General features: G+C 39.2%; 1 long non-coding RNA gene across 1 annotated transcript; it reads left to right on the forward strand.

Annotated features, from left to right (window-relative positions):
* The first annotated feature begins 2,591 nt into the window (after window positions 1-2,591).
* LOC109286824 lies at window positions 2,592-8,617 on the forward strand. Its single transcript, XR_002094693.1, has 2 exons — window positions 2,592-6,549; window positions 7,992-8,617. It is a non-coding gene; the product is annotated as an uncharacterized LOC109286824 (long non-coding RNA).
* The last annotated feature ends 3,178 nt before the right edge of the window (window positions 8,618-11,795 follow it).

Here is an 11,795-nt window from a genome sequence, read left to right on the forward strand (position 1 = left end):
GGTACTCGCTAATGCCTGAACTTATTTTAGTGCGCTACTGGGGAAAACCAAGGACAAGTATTTTTCTTATAACAAGATTCTAGAAGTGCTTGGAGTGCATGCTTGTGAGCAATTTAGTGTGAATGCTCAATTTTTAAGAAAAAAAATTAGAGTTGTTGCTAAGCAAACTGCAGCAGTACATCTGTACCTTGACGTGGGGGACTGCTGCTTCGAAACTTCCATTTGTTTTACGGAAGGGTTCGTGGCTTGTTTGAGGGAGGGGTGACCATCTTTATAAAATCTTTCTCATTATAAAATGCAGCAATGCTATTCCTCTGCCTACAGTGCAGTTACTGTTAAATGGTGAATGCCTCTCCCATTCCAGAGCTAATCCTCCTAGACCAGTCAACTGATTTGGGGATGCAATAGGGTATGGACACGTGACACATTAATATATTGTAGATTGACATTACTATATAGAAAAACAAAGCAGACACCCAAAACACAGTCCTCGTGCACAGTATATTATTCAAATCCAGGGTGAAGTTACTCCTAGAGAAATGTGTAATCATTTTGCTGTGTGGACTGTTGCATGTTCACTCTCATAATCAAGTCTGTCTTGAGAAACCGCTTGCTCAATGAAAACTGGCTTTCTTGCCACCTTATCCACTCCTTACCACTTCTGTGGAGTCAGGCAGAAGGAAGGGCAGGGGGATTGTCTCTCATCAGAGTGGAGTAAAATCCACGATCAGTTACTTCATAACTGTGTTGTGTATCTACACTTGGAGATGGTGAAACTTGGCTGTGTAGCACTGACACAGAGTTGTTTTTGGATAGTATAACGGTCTTTATGTAAAGAAATGATTTTTAAAAACTTTATTAATGACTCCAGTTTATTAAGTAACAGCTCCAATATTTAAAGATCTATTTAATCCCCTAAAATTATAAAGACAAATATTTATTTTCTAGTAACAGTAGTAGCATAAACCAAATTAACGTTTACAGAAACCTTGTATTCTTTTTCTCTCTTCCTTTCAGTCTCTGACAATTCCTTTATGTTTCTGTCAATATTAAAGATAAAGTGTTTTTTTACTGCTCCTGATCTTCTTTCCCGGGCCTTCCATCCATGGATATCCATACCATGTGTAAGCATCAGTGAGTGCTGTGTCTTACCATGTCTGAATGGGTCTTAGCTTGTTTTCTAGATGAGGGATGAGGCACAAAGATGTTGCAACTTGCTCAGACTCTGAGGCCAACTAGCAGTTGAGTGACAAAACTGACTCTGCTCCCAGGCATGTGCCTTAACTCATGGGATCTTGCTGCTCCCCACTAACCTGAGGTTTTTAGTGTAGTTTGAGTATTGAAGAGATTAGCACAGGGACCTATAAATGTTTGCCAAATGGGGCATGAAAAAAGCAGGCAGCAAAATGTATTTTTCTACTGAAGTTGCATTGCCAGGATTACTACAGAAGTTTAATATACTAAATTACAAAATCATGGGTTGTAAAGCATGGTCATTTTGGTTCTACCTCCCCACAAAATAATTGCTGTGCTGGGAGATCTGATTACACGTTAGACTCCTGTCCTGGTTAAAACACAGTCCTCTATTGTAGTGTGGTTAGTACTGAAAAGATGACAGACCTGCTAATTTTCAAGGACTTGTTTGTTTTTTTGCACAGTAGTCTTACAGCTGTGTCACTCCTGTGACTTCAGTGGAACTATTGCTGATTTTTCCAGTGTAAAAAAGAGGAAAATCGTGGCAGTGGTGCAGCTCAGAACAATGAGAACACTGGTCTATTGCACATTGCAAGACTGCGGGAAGTACCGTATTGTAACTTGAGTCCCCGTGGCTTATCTGTCACAGTGTACACCTGCAGTATATGTTTCCATAAACCAAGAAACCAGTTTAAGCAATGATTTCCAGTGTACATGGGAGATTTAAAAGCAATATCATTAAGCTTCTTACACATACCATTTATAATGTAGTAAGTCTAGAGAATTCCAGTTCCCAGAATACCAAACTGTACTTCTGGCAGAACAGTTTGAGTTCTTAACTTGCCTGTACTCTTAAACTTAGTGTTCACTTTTACAGTCAGTAAAGGAAAAGTGTTAAGACTTTTATACTTGTAGTGAATATTTGTCAATACATTCTTCTCTTTATTTCAAATGTTTGCATTCATATCACTTTAAATTACTGTGCCATGAACCTTAGCAAAAATCAAACAATATATTATTGGAATGAATATGTTCTGCATTTGCCAGTGACCCATTTCAGCTGCTATGAAATATTAGTGGTGAGTGAAATCAATAGAAATGCTTAGAATATAAGAAGTTTTTTAATATTCAGTTGCTTATACTGGCTGAAGCATGCACAAATGCATAGATCCCTTGTCAAACAGCTGTTTAGTTATCTCCAGTCTTTTCACTGCTGCAGCTTGAAAATGACCACTTGGTTTGACTTAGGGTTGATTCTTTTTTTCACCTAACTGTACTTCTCCAGCTAACTTCTTCTGAAATAGACTTTCATTCTTATGGGAGGTGATTTTTAGTCCAGTTCAGCATAACATCTGTTTTTAATCTTTAGGGAACCTTTTAAGGTTGGAGAAAAAAGCCAATCTTCTCTTCTGCCTCCTATCCTTCAGTATCATCTGGAACTGGTTTAATTTCCATATTAGTTTCTGAGGTCTAATCTTACCATTTTGGAAATTCAGCTCTTCCCCCAAAATAAGATTTTAGAAAGACATAAATTAGCATCACCATCATGATCTGTAGTAGTAGTATTATTTAAAAAGTGTGTGTGTGGGGGGGGGTGGGAAATAATACAAAACTCTCATTGTCCGTTCTGTTAGGGGGAAGACTAACAAAATCTCCGTATTTCGAATGTTTTGTCCTTAGAGAATGTTTCAGTGCTTCTAAATACAGAAGATGAATGGCATTCACTCTTAGTGTAGGCTCAGGTATGCCCCTTTGCTATGAAGTAGCATAAAAAGGTGGGAAACATCCTGATGATAAACAAGGACTTTCAAATCTCTTATTGTGGAATACTTGGCACAAGGCAGGCTATACTTCGTACACTGTAGCATGAGTGTTTCACTTTTATTTCAACCTCCCTCTGGCTTTGAGCTGTCCTTATGGTCTAGTATCTGTCTTGATATTTTTATTACATTGTAAGCTACGGTCCAGGTCTAGAAAGCATTTCTGCAGTGTTCTGTTGGGGGCAGGGTGGGAGGGAGTGTGGTGGAAGATAGTATTTCCCTTCTTGAATTATCTTCATTGTTAATCATGGGTATTTTTGAATGAAGGGAATTTTTTATGCACTTGTGTTCATTCTGTCACTATAACATATTCATGTTAAGGAATTTTATTTTCTCACTAGAATACCCTGCCAAAAGCTACACCATGAGATGCGAAGGAAACTAATGTTTTTCTGTGCTGCCACTTTTTGTAATCTGTCAAAAATTCAGCTTTGCCACATGGAAGTAGTAGTGCTACTGCTAGTAGTGATGACAGGAGCATTTGGTTGATGCACAAGTCATAACTGATGATTTTCCAGCGTCAAGTCATTTTTGCTTAAACAGGCCATCTTGTGGGCAAAACTGTCCTTTACTTTTATCCATGCATCAATTTAGTTGTATGAAAACAGCAGGTTATATTATGATCCCTTTGTTTGGAACTCATACACCCACATTCTTAGGAAAGTTAATCCATTAACATGGATTAATTTAAATTGCATTAAACTACTATGCAGATGCTCCTGTTAACAATACAAGTGGCCTTGTTTTGATTTATTGTGTAGCATTAGTATCTTTCCAGGAACTGAATGTTTAACTAATTAGCTTTAAAGTAACACATTTAGTTCAAGTCAGTGTAAATGTATATCCTTGGGTAGACTTGGTCTTATGCTGGTTGGCAGTTAACGATGGAAGTGAGGAAGAAAGGATTCATAGTCCCTGTGTTAGGAGATTAAGGAGGCAATGAAAAGAAACTTGCTTTAATGTAGTTGCTTAGCTAGAAAGTTGTTCCCATGCATTGCCCATTTTTTGTGTTACATATTTCCACTTCTGGAAGGAGCTTTTGCTTTTCTTAGAAGTTGAGCTCCCTTCTGTGGCTCTGCAGTCCCAATCTCTCCCAGTGACTGCAGGTTGTTGTTTTCTAATTTTGTTACTTTTTCTTCCCCAGTTCCAGTATGGTTTATGTTTGGAGCTGGTCACAAAAATCAGAGGAGGTTTCAAGAATCCTGGGTTGTGTTACTAATAGCAGTAGCCTATCAGTTCTCAAAGACAGATGTCTCACTGTAGACACGTCTTCCATGGCTCCCAACGCTCCTAGCTAGTCACCTTTCAACATTATATGTTATGCATGTAAGAAGGTAGGAATTGGGCTCTATTTGGTATATATTGTGCTTGTTTTCACATACTTGCTTTTAAACGTGGTTCTGCTATGGGAATAGCATCAAGTCAGCGGAAGGGAAGTTGTCTTCTGAAAGTCTGGATGTGAGTGGGCATCCTGATCTTTTCCAGGAGCAACTTGGAGATTTCAGTTCCACTCGTTTGTCAAGGGAACACGTTGCTCATGTGCAAAAGTTTCATTGTTGACAGTACCTGTGCTCTGGGTCTGAGGGAATGGAGAAGCTCTGATCATGTAGAATGAGATGGTTCCTTCAGTCTGTCCCATGATACATAATCGAAAGGAGTATTTTAAATATGAGGACTAAATCTGAATTTGTTCAGGTATCCCAGTACAGAATGCAGAGCAGGGACATGAGCGATCTATAGCACTCTTGTGTCGGTGAGCTGACAAATAGCTATCCTGCACTGAATGTATAGCTTTGAGCCCAGGCTCAGAGAAGTTCAGCAGTAGATCTCTGAAGACCATAGATTTGTGGTGAAACCCAAATCAAGGTACAAAGCTCAGCCTACAAGAGCACTGGATTCTGAGACTCGGAAGACCTGAGTTTATTTTCTGGCTCAGCCACAGGATTCTTTGTCCTGGCGCAATGGATCTTTCTGATGCCTAAATTCCACCTGTATAATAGGGGTGTTAATACTCCATAATAGCTCTGTTTGTTGAGGTAGAATCCATCAATGATTCACCAGCAATGAAGCCACATAAATACCTACACCAAGAAATCTGGGGGACCAGTCACTTTTGTTCGCCTCAGATCTGTGATATCAACCAGGGTATCGTGACGCCCTGGGCTGCTTTGAGATGCTTTGAAAGCAATGTGAGGTGCTTTCAAGAGCGCTGCGCAATGTTAACCCTGTTAGGTGTGAAAACATAATAAACCCAGAGATTTCAAATTATTTGTTGACACTACAGATTTCTTTCTAGCCTATTGTGTGATCTGAGGTTTTTGCAACACAAGAATTGCTCTATTTCTGTAGTCAAAAATAAGAGAGAACTAAAAAGCTGGAATTTTCCAGGGGGTGTCGAGTCCAAAGAGGTTGAGGACCACCACCCTAGATGGATGACCGTCCATTAATACAAATGCAATTGCAGTTTAGTTGAGGCCAAGTAGGTCTGATTTCTGTGCAAGCCAAGAAACAATTTAGCGCAAACAAAGCAGTATGGTCAAACACCTTAATAGACTTGCTTAACATCCTGCTTTGCCCACCCCAAATGATTAGAACCTTGATACTGCAGAAGGACAGAAGCCTTGCTGGTTGAGACCTCAGTTACTTGGCTAAAATCCAAGAGGAGAAGATGTTTGCAAACCTTACTAAAAGTGCACAAATCAGATTTAAACTGAAGAACTCGTGCTTGCCCAGCAAGAATTTAGGGCCTCTAAAGGCAGGTGACAATGTCCAGTAAGACTGCTGCACAAGCCCTTGTTGCAGGTAACTCTGAAGGGTAGACTAGAGCGAGAATTCTTCTTGCCGTTTTTCTTTAGTTTTGACTGGACTGTGCAAACTGCTGGACATTTTAATGGTTTGTCTAGGAAAGTTCATATAACCTTAGGTATCCTTGTGCTACCTAAGATTTACCTGCTGATGCTTATAAAATCTCTCCTGGGTTCTTATATCAAGGAATAAAACATTTGTAAATATTGCTAAAACTGAATGCATACACCAACCCCATCTCAAATCACCTTCCTTTTGACAGCAGTAGGCAACAGCTATGTTGTAACTAGGGTTCCTGGAGTGGCTGAGTTTGTAATAGAGGTGGGAATGGGGGTGGGGGGGGAATACTTTTTATAAATGCACATTCCAGTATGAAATGGATATTAAATTAAATTAATCCTTGCTTTCTCCCTCATGAAGTGCAGCCAGTTTTGGGTGTAATTGTAGCAGTTCTTTTGATAGTGCATACTAATGGAAATCTTTTAGACAAGTAGTGAATAACATGCTGTTTAAAACCTCAGGTGGAATGTTAGGCAGTGAGAATATATCTACATACAGTGGAATTTTGCCAGGCTACATCTTTCACCCCCTACCCTTCCCCTCCTTTTAGGTGTGAATAATTTCAGAAGATCATTAATGACTGCAAGAGGAGAGGACCTCCATGAGTGACTGGGAGAAGGCCACCTTATGAATTACTACCCCAATGTCTTATAGCAGGTCACACTCTCAGGTGTTCTGCTCTGCTTAATTTGAAACTGATTAGATAAACTGCATCTGTTAAAGGCTTTACTTAGGGTTTTTCTATTTGAAAATAAAGATGTATGGATGAATCACTGTTTAAACACAATTCTGTATGTTTCTATTAGAATTGAAATGTACATTCTTTTTTAACTAGCATTTCTTTTGCTTGGTGTACTACTACTGCACTGCAATGATATGGAGGGACCCACATTGTCATACTGTTCCAGGTGCTGCAGCTGATCTTGATATGGAAAGGGGGATTTTGTTGTGCTTCAGCCTTTGCTTTAATCACTCTCCTGATTGCTCCCTCTAGTGGTGCCTGACAGATTTGTTGAGTGCAGGGATGCTGTTGAGGATACTCTTATTTCAGTGATTTTCAACCTTTTTTCATTTGTGGATCCCTAAAAAATGTTAAGTGAGGTGTGAACCCCTTTAGAAATTTTGCATGGAGGTGCAGACCCCTTTGAATTGTAAGTGTGGGTATTCACATACTTTTGATTGATCATGGTCTTTTTTGTGGACCCTTTAGATATAGTCTTCAGACCCCCAGGTGTCCATGGACCATAGATTGAAAACCACTGCCTATCTCATATATCTGTAAGGTAGAAATCAGCACAAGTCTCAGAAACCATACAACAAAAAGGGGATTAGACAATTAATGCTCTACAGCTGGTGTGAAGTTCTTAAGGTTTTTGAAGAATGACATAAGACTCAAATGTCAGCCCCTGCTCTGAGGACAGTTACCAAGAAATGCACCTCCAACCCCTGCTCTGCAGCAAGATCAAGTATGCCTAAACCATCCTGGAAATACACTTGCATAACCTATTTTTGAAAACCTCCAGTAATGGCAATTCTATAACATCCCCCCTAGGTAGCATGATCCAGTGCTTTGCTACCCTTATAGTTACAAACTATGTCTTTAATATTGAACGACTCTATGCTTCAAATTAAGCAAATTTCTTTTGGTCCATAACCAGTGATCATGAAAAACAGTTGGTCACTGTCTTCTCTATAACAAGCATATTTCCAAAGGCTGTTTTCCTATCTCCATGCAGTCCTTTCAAGACTAAAGAAATCCAGTTCTTTCAATCTTTCTCAGAGGCCACATTTTCTAATCTTTTTATTCTTGTTGTGCTTGTTTGGGCTCTCCAATTTGTCCACATTTTTCTTAAAGTGGAATATCCAAAACCAGATACAGTATTTCAGTTGAAGATTCCCAGCCTTATCCCTGTTCCATAAAATTATAGGCTGACCAAAAGGGGACTAATGGAAGGAGGATTCACTTGACATAGAATGGATTATTAAGAAAAAAGTGACAACAGTGCTGAATTTTGCTATTTGATTCCTATAATATGTACAAGTAGGATTGAATTGTATATTAATGAGATCATTTGTTATCCTTTTTCTTTCTTTCCCACACTGCTGTTTTAGGGTCACTGGACTCTACCAGTCCTTTCTTTCATCTGCAGTGATGACCTACACATCAGGTGCACCATGACTCAAGACAAGCACCCAAAGCTCTTTAGTTGCCAAGGCCCTAGGTTTCTGCATGTCATGAATTGCAAGAAAAACTACTCATTGCTTCCAGCTGCCACACTCTCTTCTCAAGGTCCTGCAGACACCCTGGCTCACGTTTCAGCAACTGTCCTTCTCATCCGTCCCTGCCAGCCTTCATCTCCTGAGTTCCATGACAAGAGAGAAGGGAAGCAGATTCATCAGTTAGCAACTGAATGCTCAGCCTATTTAGCAATTCAGGTTCCTGGATTGCACCATAGCCCCACATATGTACAAGTACTGAATCATCTTGTCTTGCTCCTGAAAACTTCCTCTTAAGTCCATTTGAGTTTGCTAGAAGTAAGCATGACTTTAACAAACTGATTCTCTTGCACCTTGTCCTATCTGTAAATGGTAGGAAAAATTGTAAAACATAAACACTATAGTGAACAGAGAATGCTGTTTTGGTGTATGTTTTGCTCTTCCACTTTCTATAGATGTGGATGCCTATTTTGGGTACAAAGCTGAAGGAAATAATAAAGGTGAGCTATGTTGTTACATGACGCCTTGACAGTGTAGAAATGTCTGATTTAAAGATATAAAAAATTACCAGAGTTAATTGACTTCATGAAAATATACAAACAAGACTTAAAAAAACACCTACTAGAAAACTGCTCTAGCTTAACTAAATTAGTTTGAAATTGTTTCAGTTGAACTGATGCAAACCCATAATTTAAACCAACCTCATACCTGCTTGTGTCAATTTACCTTAAATAGTTCCTTTATACCTGACCAAAATGAGAAAGTTGTATCTAGTTTTGGTTGTTTGTGATTTTAGTTTTAAATTTAACTGAAATCCAACTTAACTGACATAATTTGTATGATGCAGTCTTAAACAAGGGTAAATATCCACACAAGTTCTGTAGATTTGAATTAAATGAATTCCTAGACCAGTTTAAATAAAAGGATACAACCTTATCAACTAGAAAAAACCTAATGCACCTGTTAAATGGTGTATATAGATGGGGAAGCTATTGTAGAATAAATTAGGGTGTAATTTGAAAGAACAAGCAATTCCATTCTCCCCATTCCTGTGGATCCTTCTATTTCTCTTGCCTTTTGCAGGAGCTAACCCATCAAATAGGAGCTCTTTGGAATAAATCCATCCGTGTGAGCTATTTCCTCATATTAAAAAAGGCCTTGGTGATTTTGGGTCTTTGTTTATCTCCCTACTTTTGATTGTTTTGCTCTAAACAGTGTATTTAGCGCAGAATAATTTGTTTAATTGAATGTTTTTAACTTCCATTATTAAGCCACTAATTGCTGACTCATCCACTGGAGCACAAAAGCAGAAAATGTGAAGCGTGTAACAACTGTGAGTGTCGGACACTTGGTACTGGAAAATCCAGAAGATCAAAGCTAATGTGAGGATAAAGTAGTTTGTTCTGTCCCAGCAAAATTCACAAAGGGATGCATCTGCTGAAACTGAAAAGTCAGAAACTGTTATCTTCAGGGCTAGTACAGAATCCTGGCTTATATCAGAGGTTGGGAGAGAAGTTTGGGTCATCCTATGAGAGTGACATCTCCCCATATCCTGAGACATTTGGGTATTGGAGAGGAGTTCAGGCTTCCAGAAGGACAGGGATCCCTACCAATTAGCATACATGGGACAGTGGGAGGTGACCGTATCCCTAATCTATCCTACGTACACTGCCTCCCACCTTCCCTTTCCTACCCTTCCTACTCTCCACTTTTCTGCCCTGGTCTGAACCATTTACCACTCTCGCATTCCCCCAGTCATCCTCAATACAGCCCTGAGCCTCTCTGGTCCATCAGCCCCTAACTCCCCTTCCCCTCCTGGCAAGTATTTGCATATGTAATTACTGATATCTTCTTTTCCAAAATAGTTTAAGTCCCTTCTGAGTTTTCTGTTATATTCAAATTATATTTCACCCATCTCTCACCACCTCCTTAAGAAACACTTTGATAAGGTCAGCTTATAGCAATATGCCTGTCCTTATTTACTTGATTATTTGTTTTACGATTTTGACCAAGGATTGGATATAAAACAGTGTAGGCATGCCTCTTCAAGCTACCTTGTTTAGGTGATGGCTGCTAGATCTTCTCCATGTGTTCTGTCTGCACATATGCAGTAGAATCTGTTTGGCTTCTAACTACACATACCTATTCAGAGAGTGAAATTCTCTCTCAAATACTGTTTTCTTAAGTTTGCTTCCCCAAAGGGTTACTGAGTGCCAAATACAAATTGAGTAAATGTGGAGTATTATGAAAATGTGGAGTGTTACAAAATCAGAGGAAGGTATGATCCCTGGTGTGCAGATTGGTACAGGTTTTCAACCCTCAAGAAATTCTGCTGCTGTGTCCCCATGGTGTTCTGAATCTTGGGAGATCTAGGCATGAATGATCCCAAATTTGGGTGTGTAGCCTTACCCTGAAGCCCTGTGTGGCACACCAAGTATCTGTGCAAACACATGGGTTTTAGAGTACTTAGAAAAAATGACTTCCAAACAGAGAAAAGTTCCCAGTTTGATCAGAGAGTAGTTGGTGCTTCACTTATAAGGGTTCCTGTCTTTGAGAGGCTGCTGTTTTGTTTCTGTGTTGATGTATATACAGGCAGTCCTCGACTTACAACATTTCGAGTTACAGCATTTATAAATTGACACCCTGTTTCAACTTTATGATGTTAGTTTCGACTTTACAACGCTTGATCCGATGTGACGCCATGCCAGCGAACAAATTTACTGCATTGCTCATCTCCCTGGAGAACATCTGTCCAAACTTCCTTGGATGCTTTCTTTAAGAAAGCAGACAAGACTCTAGAAAAACCTGCAATCAAGACTCCTGAGAAGACTCCAGTCAAGAACCCTTCAAAAAGTCCAACAAAGAGCCCTTCAAAAAGTCCAGCCAAGTCACCTCAAAGAAGTCCTTCCAAATCAATATGAATGCTATTTACAATATAAATACATTACTGAAGCTATATTACTCATCTCTAATTGATCAAATACAAAATTCTGGGGTGTTTTTGGTGAAAATAGGTGTATTGGGCCTTGGTTCAGGAACCAATACCCCATTTATAACATTGTTTCTTATGAGAAAATTGGTTTTGAGTTGCAACGTTTCAACTTAAGATGCCGTTTTCAGGAACCAATTGTGTCGTAAGTCCGAGGATTGCCTGTATATTTCACCCACGTGGTGCAGTGGATAACTATCCATCCTGTTAGGTCTAAAGAAAAATCTCATTCCCTGTATTTCTAATGTTAAAAAGTTAAAACTTTTTCAGGCTGATGATAAGGATGCTTGGATCTGGCCCTAATACACAATAAACATTAAATCCAGCAGTGCTCAAGAGTCTAAAATACTATGTGCATGGCTGTTTTGGAGTCTACTCTGGCACAGTATGTTTGAAGCTCTCTGGCATATAAGGCATGCAATTAAATGAGCTCCATTGTCTCAATCTTCCAAGAAACCTAGAATGTTTCTTAGAATTTGATCAACAGCTGGGATTCAGTAGTGAAATATAATAGCTCCTCCCTTTTTAATGTTTTTTCTTTTGTTTCTAGGGCTGCTGCTTTGACTTTGCAATCCCAGCTAAAAGGATCTTTTTTTTTAATTCCCAGATGCCCCTTTTGAAATCCATACACTTGAACCATTGTGCACAGCAGCTCCTATTTCAACCTGTTAAACATTTGACAACACATGAACTGCTCTTTCAGAAGTCTC

This window comes from Gavialis gangeticus, unplaced genomic scaffold (assembly GCF_001723915.1).
Source record: "Gavialis gangeticus isolate Ggan-Ray unplaced genomic scaffold, GavGan_comp1, whole genome shotgun sequence".
Classification (NCBI taxonomy): Eukaryota; Metazoa; Chordata; order Crocodylia; family Gavialidae; genus Gavialis; species Gavialis gangeticus.